Source organism: Bos indicus x Bos taurus, chromosome 26, assembly GCF_003369695.1.
Source record: "Bos indicus x Bos taurus breed Angus x Brahman F1 hybrid chromosome 26, Bos_hybrid_MaternalHap_v2.0, whole genome shotgun sequence".
Lineage (NCBI taxonomy): Eukaryota > Metazoa > Chordata > Mammalia > Artiodactyla > Bovidae > Bos > Bos indicus x Bos taurus.
The window spans coordinates 8,535,771-8,544,188 of record NC_040101.1 but is presented as its reverse complement, the minus strand read 5'-3'; the positions used below and the strand labels follow the sequence as shown (position 1 = coordinate 8,544,188).

At 47.3% G+C, this 8,418-nt stretch overlaps 1 pseudogene; it reads right to left on the bottom strand.

Annotated features, from left to right (window-relative positions):
• Nucleotides 1-1,904: 1,904 nt before the first annotated feature.
• Nucleotides 1,905-7,506, bottom strand: LOC113884380 (annotated as a pseudogene).
• Between the last annotated feature and the right edge of the window lie 912 nt (nt 7,507-8,418).

Here is an 8,418-nt window from a genome sequence, read left to right as displayed (position 1 = left end):
CTTGCTGGTGGAGAGCACACTGTTGCACTTCATTGGGTGGCAGTTTGGCAGCGTGCATTAAAATTTTAAATGCACATATCTTTCGATCGAGCAATTGCATTGCTCTAATCCCATGGATGGAGGAGCCTGGTGGGCTGCACTCCATGGGGTCGCTAAGAGTCAGACACGACTGAAGCGACTTCACTTTCACTTTTCACTTTCATGCACTGGAGAAGGAAATGGCAACCCACTCCAGTGTTCTTGCCTGGAGAATCCCAGGGACGGGGGAGCCTGGTGGGCTGCCGTCTATGGGGTGGCACAGAGTCAGACATGACTGAAGCGACTTAGCAGCAGCAAACTTATCACACAGATAACCTGCACGAAAAGGGGTATGCAATGCAAGGATATTCACAGTTGATTCGCTTGCAGGAGCAAAAGATTGGAAGCTACCTAGTGTCCATCAACAGGGGACTGGTTTAATGAAATGAGGTTTTAAAAGAGTCAGGTGGGGCTTTAAGTTCTGATGTGGAATCATCTCCAAAATTTATTATTAGGTTCAAGAAAAGCAAAGTGCAGAGAATAGTGTATGTCATACTTTTGCCTAAAAAAATAATGTGTATACTTTGCAAGTGCATAGAATTCTCTTGAAAAGATAGGAAGTGGTAACATGACTGTCTCTTGGGGGAGGACTCCAGAGCCTCGAGGTCTGGCTTATTTGCCCTTCATCTTACTTTTATACTCTCACATGCCTTCATACTATATTGAAGAAAAAGAAAATTAAAGGGAAGGAAACAGAGGTCCCTGACACCAGCTCATGGGTGGGGCTGTTAAAAGAACTGGAATATGTGCTCTGTGCGGAGGGCAAGGCTTAACCCATGGAGAAGATTGGTCTCTGAAATAAGGAAGAATTTTCCAACACCAGAGCAGCCTGAAGGAGAAGCAGGGTGCCTCGGTGAGGAGCGAGTTCTCTGTAGCTGCTGGGCTGAAGAAGCTCAGGCTACAGGAATCTTTCCTGTTTCAATAAAAAAATTGTATTCATTTATTTCTGGTTGCACTGCATCTTCGTTGCTTCATGTGGGCTTTCTCCAGTCATGGCGAGTGGGGGCTACTGTCGTTGTGGGGAGTGGGCTGCTCGTTGTAGTAGTCTCTCGTGTGGACCACGGGCTCTAGGACCCTCGGGCTTAGGTGTCCCGTGGCACGTGGGCTCATCCAGGCCAGGGACTGAACCCACGTCCCCTGCACTGGCAGGTGGATTCTTGACCACTAGACCACCAGGGAAGTCCCTGCAGGAATTTTTTCTTTGCGGGGCTGTAACAGGGTCTCAGGTTTTGGAGGACTTAATATAGTGCAGGAAATTTCACCTAGAATATTTTTTAGTAATAAAAACCACTTCCCTGGTGGCTCATCCAGTAAAGAATCTGCTTGCAATGCAGATGACCCAGGTTCAATCCCTGGGTTGGGAAGATCCCGTAGAGAAGGGAAAGGCTACCCACTCCAGTATTCTTGCCTGGAAAATTCCATGGACAGTGGAGCCAGGTGGCTAGAGTCCATGGGGTCACAAAGAGTAGGACATGACTGAGCAACTATTTATTTTAGTAACAAAAAGGATCCTTTAAATGCAGATAGTCCTATAATTCATCACATAATTTATAATAGTTAACTGCCTCTTAAATATAATCTTATAAATGATGCCTTCTGGAGTTGAAGGTAATGTGAATGCAATCTGTTTAAAATTATCTATTTAGAACATGATAATAGAAGTGAAAAAATGTCTCCTATGAAGTCTTCTAAGAAAGAAAATCATAACAATTTCTGATCAGATAAATGCCCTTCCATTATTAAAATGGATTTAAATAAAGAAGCATAAATAGATTTGAATAAGCATGTCAATTTCCTGGGGTTTGTCCTTCTCTACAAACTTGACTCTTTATCGAGTTGAAATTGTATTCTGGTTTTCTGTCATAAGCAAAAAAGTTCCTTAACAGCAGCTCAGAAGTGACTAACGTCGTGGTGAAGCCTACTTCTTCAGCTCCTGGTGGCCCCTCTGCGCTCCAGTCCCCGGTGTAGCTGCTGTCTTGCCTCCACTGATCTTCTCAGGCACGTCTGTCCAAGGAGGACAGGTGTGATGAATCACCATTCCAGCCACAGTGTCCACTTTAACCCTCCAAATGCCACCGTTCTCAGGAGATGCCAACACAGCAACACAGCCTTTGTGACTCAGGAGATCAACCACTCTCAGGCACTATCCAACTGACTCCTGGCACAGCCAATTATTCTTCCCAAAGTCAACTGCTGGGCCCCTCCTGACCCATGACACTTCATGAGCCTCCTGATGAACGTGTTTCTGACATATCCAGCCAAGGGAGATTATTTAAAACCAATCCATGCTCTTCATTATAAATTCAGATCAGACTTGGGTCACCGTAGCCACACCCCTTAAGCACTCCTAGGCCTTCTTCCTGACTTAGGCAGCCCTGGGTCACCAGACACTCATCTGGAAGTGATAGAGCTTCTCCCATTGAACAGCTTTGGGGGGTTCTGCCTTCTATTGATAAAATTGGGTTGCAAGGGTTTGGCATGGGGCTCAGATATATGCATCTCTTGATAAACATTATCCAAATATAACTGAAGTGATTTACAACCCAACTTCCTCCTCAATTCAACATGCTTATTGATACTTCCAAAGCTTTTGGACCCCAGGTCAGGTCTTATGGAAAAGTACTGCTTCTCATATTCATCCAGCGAAACATGAACCAGTCTCCTCATGCATGTCACGATATCCTGACCTTCAGAAGAACCATATGGTCGCCTTTTTCCAAATATGTGTCCAACTTGAGAGCGAGGGATGAAGAAGAGTTGGCCTCCACCATCCAAATCTGACGTGGTATTTCTAAATTTTCTCCTTCCCAGATATTTGCGCCATTGTCACCGTCCAGTTCAATGAAATAGTTTCTGTTCAAGGCAAACAATTCTCTGGCAACTGTAGGTGATTTCATTGGTAAAGTAGCTCCTGCTGGTCCTCCAAGCTTGGAGAAGGGAATGGGATCCCATCTGAAGGGTAGCCCCCAGTTGAATCCTCCCCACAACACTGGAGATTGAACTGAGGTGAGTGTCAACACTGATGGTGTTGGTCACCAGGCACCCAGTCCTCCTGGACAACAGACAGCAAAGGCTCAGTCACATCACAGTTGCTCTGGTCCTTTCATCCTCAGATCAATCCCCCCAATAACTCAATCCAAGGAGTTAGTTTTGAACATACTCATCTAGGTCTTCATCCAAATTGCTGTTCACAGGAAAAACTTCCTAAAGAAGCTGGGCTGGCATGTGGTCTAGGAGGCTGCCGATGGCCCAGGGCCAGGCATACAGATTTCATTGTAGAAACAAATAACACGGCCAGTCGCTCACAAATCCACTGAGTCAGACTTGTCTTTACATGCTGTGTTCCTTGTATGTGGCACGTCTCTGCAATAGCCAAGACCTTACTCAGAAGCTTACTGAAGGCATGTTTCTGATAACCCAGGTCTCTCAACGACTGATCACTTTCATTAAAAATTGTACCCAATGAAGAAGAGAATTTCACATTATCTTTCTTCTGGATCTTCAATGTGGCTATCTATGACGTAAACGATTTTGTTTGCTTTGAATTATCATTCTAATATTCAACTTGGACCTGGACTTAAACAGGGATAGAATTTGGGGTGGTGGGGGTGTGGTGCAGAGTGATCCATTGGAGCCAGACACCTTGATAAACCCATTCTTGAGTGGCTGAGTCACTTCACTGAGGTTGAAATAAACTAAAAGGAAAACCATCCAGGTTGCAGTTATAAAAGGCCATCCACACGGTGATGCTTCCCTCTGTAGACATAGTGTAGCTGAAGGGCCTCTTTCAACGTCTTGGAGCAGAATCTGCTGGAGCTCTAACCTGGTGCTGAAGGCTGGGCCTGGACTGGCGCGGGAGTGAGCAACTCTGGGGATGCAGTCTTAGGCTGGGGGAGGTCATGCTTCTGTGGTTTCACCTCAAGAAGCCTGGCTCCAAACCGCATTACATGAGGAATTTTACATCTCCCCAATGCCTTCTGCCTACCAAGACCGACTGAATCAGAGCCTGGAGTCTGGGCTCCATTCTGGTCACATCCACACCTGTCCCATGCGAAGTTCAGATTGTCTAAAAAACTCCAGTCTGATCATCTAGCAATCCTTCCAGAACCGTCCAATGGTTTTCCACTGTAATTAGGACAAAGGTCATGTCCTTTGAAGGCCTGAAGCCCCTCTGAGTTCTGTTCTCCACCGGTCTTCTTTTTTAATTCATTCATTCATTCGTTTTTGGCTGTGCTGGGTCTTCAGGGTTTGCGTGGACTGTCTCCAGTGGCGGCGAGCAGGGGCTCCTCTTCGTTGCGTTGCTCAGGCTTCTCAATGCAGTGCCTTCTCCGTTGTGAAGCTCGGGCTCTAGAGCTTGTGCCCAGTGGTTGTGGCACACGGGCTTAGTTACCCCAGAGCACGTGGAATCTTCCCAGACTAGGGATTGAACCCGGGTCCCCTGCACCGGCCGACAGATTCTTAATCACTGCACTGCCAGTGGAGTCCGTCTCCACTCATCTTGCCCTGTCATTGACTCACGTGGATGCAGTCCAGCTGCCCACCACCATGAACTTACCAGAAGCACCGCTAGCACATTCACTGTGCCTCTAGACTGCCCCTGGTTATTATTTTCCAGTTTGATTAAAAATGCGGGTGCACATATTACTTCTTTCAGGTGTTATCTAGGGGCAGAGACAGCCACTTATCCCATTACAGAAATCATGTGCCAAGAATAATGATCGTGTCTCAGAGGAATCTAACTACATCACTTCAATAAAGTCAAAGCATTTACATTGCTCTTAAGGAAATCGGGTGTGAACAAGAATGACTGACTTGTTGTTAGCGGAGGTGCCAGCTCTGGATGGAAACTCTGCCAGCCGTGATCAAGAGCACAGGGCTGGGAATGATGGGTCTACTGCAAATACGTCAAGTCTGAGATTCAGGGGGACAGGGTTGGGAATGATGGGTCTACTGTAAATATGTCAAGTCTGAGATTCAGTGTGCAGTTGGTTGGATGATTCTGAAGAAGTGGGGAGAGTTCTAGGATGGAGACAAGGCTTCAGAAGCATCACGATTTAGGAGGTGGTTCAAACTATTTGAGTGACAAGGTCATCCAGCAAATGGGTGTTCAGTGGATGTTTCTGGGGCAGGTGGAGAGAAACAGAGAGAAGGTGCAAAGAAAAGACCGTGGGAGCCTAAACCAAGGAGTGGAGAAGTTTAGAGAAAGAGTGTTGCTGCTAAGTAGCTTCAGTCGTGTCCGACTCTGTGCGACCCCACAGACGGCAGCCCACCAGGCTCCCCTGTCCCTGGGATTCTCCAGGCAGGAACACTGGAGTGGGTTGCCATTTCCTTCTCCAATGATGAAAGTGAAAAGTGAAAGCGAAGCCGCTCAGTCGTGTCCAACTCACAGCGACCCCAGGGACTGTAGAACCAGGCTCCTCCGTCCATGGGATTTTCCAGGCAAGAGTACTGGAGTGGGGTGTCATTGCCTTTTCCTCGAGAAAGAGTAACAACGTGGCAAAAATAAAAAAAAAAGACGAGTAGGAAGAAGCCATCTCAATAATCCAGGCCAGAGGAAGGAGGAGTCTGCAGAGACTGAGTCAGGTAACATTTGAGGACCAGGATGAGGTGGAAGTCAGAGAACAGAAGACAGAGCTGACAGCAGGGCCTCAACAGATGAAGCGGCTGCACCCCTCTGCACATTAAATAAAGCTAAAAAAAATAATAAAGACTAGTGTCCCTGTTTTCTAGCTCCTCTCTGGCCCACAGGCTTCTTTTTCCAACCTCATAGTGTGTGAGGTTCATGCGTGTGCTGTTGAAGTCACTTGGCTTTCAGATGCTTGCCTTTCATCTATTTAAAGCAAAAAAAAAAGGGAATGTAAAGGCATCCGGTATCAGCCAGGGTTCTCCGAGGAAATAAAACCAAGTATATGAAGAGATTTATTTTAAGAAGTTAGAGCATGTGATCACGGGGGCTAGTAAGTTTGAGTTTCACAGGGCTGGCAGGCCAGAAACGCAGGCAGGAGTTGCTGTCACAGTCCTGAGAAGAAATTTCTTCCTCTTAAGGAAACCTCAGTGTTTGTTCTTCAGGCCTCCTGCTGATTGGATGAGCAACCCCTGGCCTTACTGAGGGCAATTATCTCCTGTATTTGCGGTCATCTGAGCATAGATGTGAACCACATCCACTTTCCAGAAACACCCAGGTTAGCGTTTAATTAAATATCTGGCTGATGAAGACGAACCATCTCACCTCCCAAATCATGAAAACTGCCGGTCTCCTGCTCCAGGCAGACTTCTGATGAATTGTAGCATTTCTTTAATAAAATACTGGAAAATGGAAGGGCATGAGGGTCCTCCTGGTGTGTGTGTGTTCAGCTGCTCAGTCGTGTCTGACTCTTTGTGGCTCAATGGATGGTAGCCCGCCAGGCTCCTCTGTCCATTAAATTTTCCAGGCAAGAATACCAGCAGGGGTTGCCATTTCCTACTCCACGGGATCTTCCTAACCTGGGAATCCAACCCACATCTCTTGTGTCTCCTGCATTGGCAGGCAGATTCTTTACCACTAGCACCAATAAGGTCCCTCAAATAAGATGTGAAAAACCAAAAGAAGCTGAAATTCACTTTTTCAGACTATGTTTTTCATCTCCTTCAGAATTCCACCCTCTCCTCCTCCCGCCACAGCCTGTAAGATACAAGAAACCATCTTATTATTTATCCTGCAGAGTAGCTGCAGAGTAACCTCTCTGGGCATGTTAGCAAGCAGACATCTTTACAACCACAAACCATGGGGAGCTGATCACTCCCATGCTCTGCTCTTCCGGTGTATTTTACAAGACTAAATCGGTCCTCCGAGCTGGCTGATTTTTCCCTCCCTTCTTCTCCTGTCAACCAGTCAGTAACATGAGTGGATGAAAACTTGGGGTCTAACCTCTACCATCACAAGGGTAGTGAGGTCCCCTGAAACACCCACACAGCCACCACTGAACGATCCTCTTCCTCCCAACAGCATATGGCTGATCCAAAGTGAATCCAATTGCAGGGCTGGTCTGCAGTTTGAGTCCTTGCTTTAGGTTAGGATGGAGGGTGCAGGAAGTTGAAAGGGCGTCTCTGGGATTCAGGTGGTACTAGAGGTAAAGAACCCACTTGTTTTCTCCTCTAAACTGCAGGAGACATAAGAGATGCAGGTTTGATCCCTGGGTCAGGAAGATCCCCTGAGGAGGGCATGGCAGCCCACTCCAGTATTCCTGCCTGGAGAATCCCATGGATAGAGGAGTCTGGAGGGCTATGGTCCTTAGGATTGCAGAGTCAGACACAACTGAAGCGACTTAGCATGCATGAAAGCAGATAAATAAAAACAGGAAGCTTACCACCCAGGGCTGGGGCGAGGGTGAGGCTAGTGAGGTGCTGGGGGCCACAGGAATTTAAAGAGGTGCTCGTTTTCAAATCCATGACGGTATTGAATTAGCACCTCAGAGTGACTCTTTCCTGAAAATTTACGCCCTAGGTGCCTCACTTTAGCCCTGGCCCTGATACCAGCAGAATATCCCCATCAAGGAACTTCTCATGGATATGCAGGTTTGGGACTGGTCCCCAGTGTCATGTCTGGAATGATCACTGCAGGTGATCCGGGGGCCTGGTTAGGCTTGGGAACCACTATCCTGGGACCAAAGTGTGTGTTTTCACCTCCAGCTGCTGGTGTTGGCAGCCCCTGTGGGTCACAGTAAGGATATTGACCTTTACTCCATCTACGCAAAGAGGGAGCCACTGAGGGCCTTGTGGAAAAGGAATGGTGTGGTGTGACTTGGATTTGAAAAGAATCGCTCTGGCTGTTTGGATTGAAAAATAGATGGAGGTGGGGCAGAAGTAGCAAGAGTAGCAGCCACGGCTAGACATAAAGTGATATTTGTCCATCAGACCCAGAATTGTCTGGAAAAGAAGCACCAATGAGGTGAACTTGGGGGTAGTCTGGGGGTGAGAAAGAGGGAATCAGGCTGTACGACTCCAGGACTTTTAGCCAGAACAACCAGAAGGACGGGCTCTCCACTGACCTGTTGTGGGGAAAGCTGTAGGAGAGGCGGGGGTGAGGCAAGGTCAGGGCTCGGCTGGCTGAGTCTGAGATGCCCAGGTAACTCCTAAGTGGGAATGTCCCACAGCAAGGAATGGACGGTCTGAGTTCAGGGGAGCGGTCTGGATATAGACACCAATTTTGGAGTCATTAATGGTGTGAGATGAGCAGAATTCGAGAAAGGAAGGGGTCTAAGATCTGAGTCCTGCCCCCTACAGCCCCCAATCTCAATGATGAGTGTGTGATCCAATAACAATGCATGGATATTGGTGGGGTCTTTTAAAATCAGAGATCGT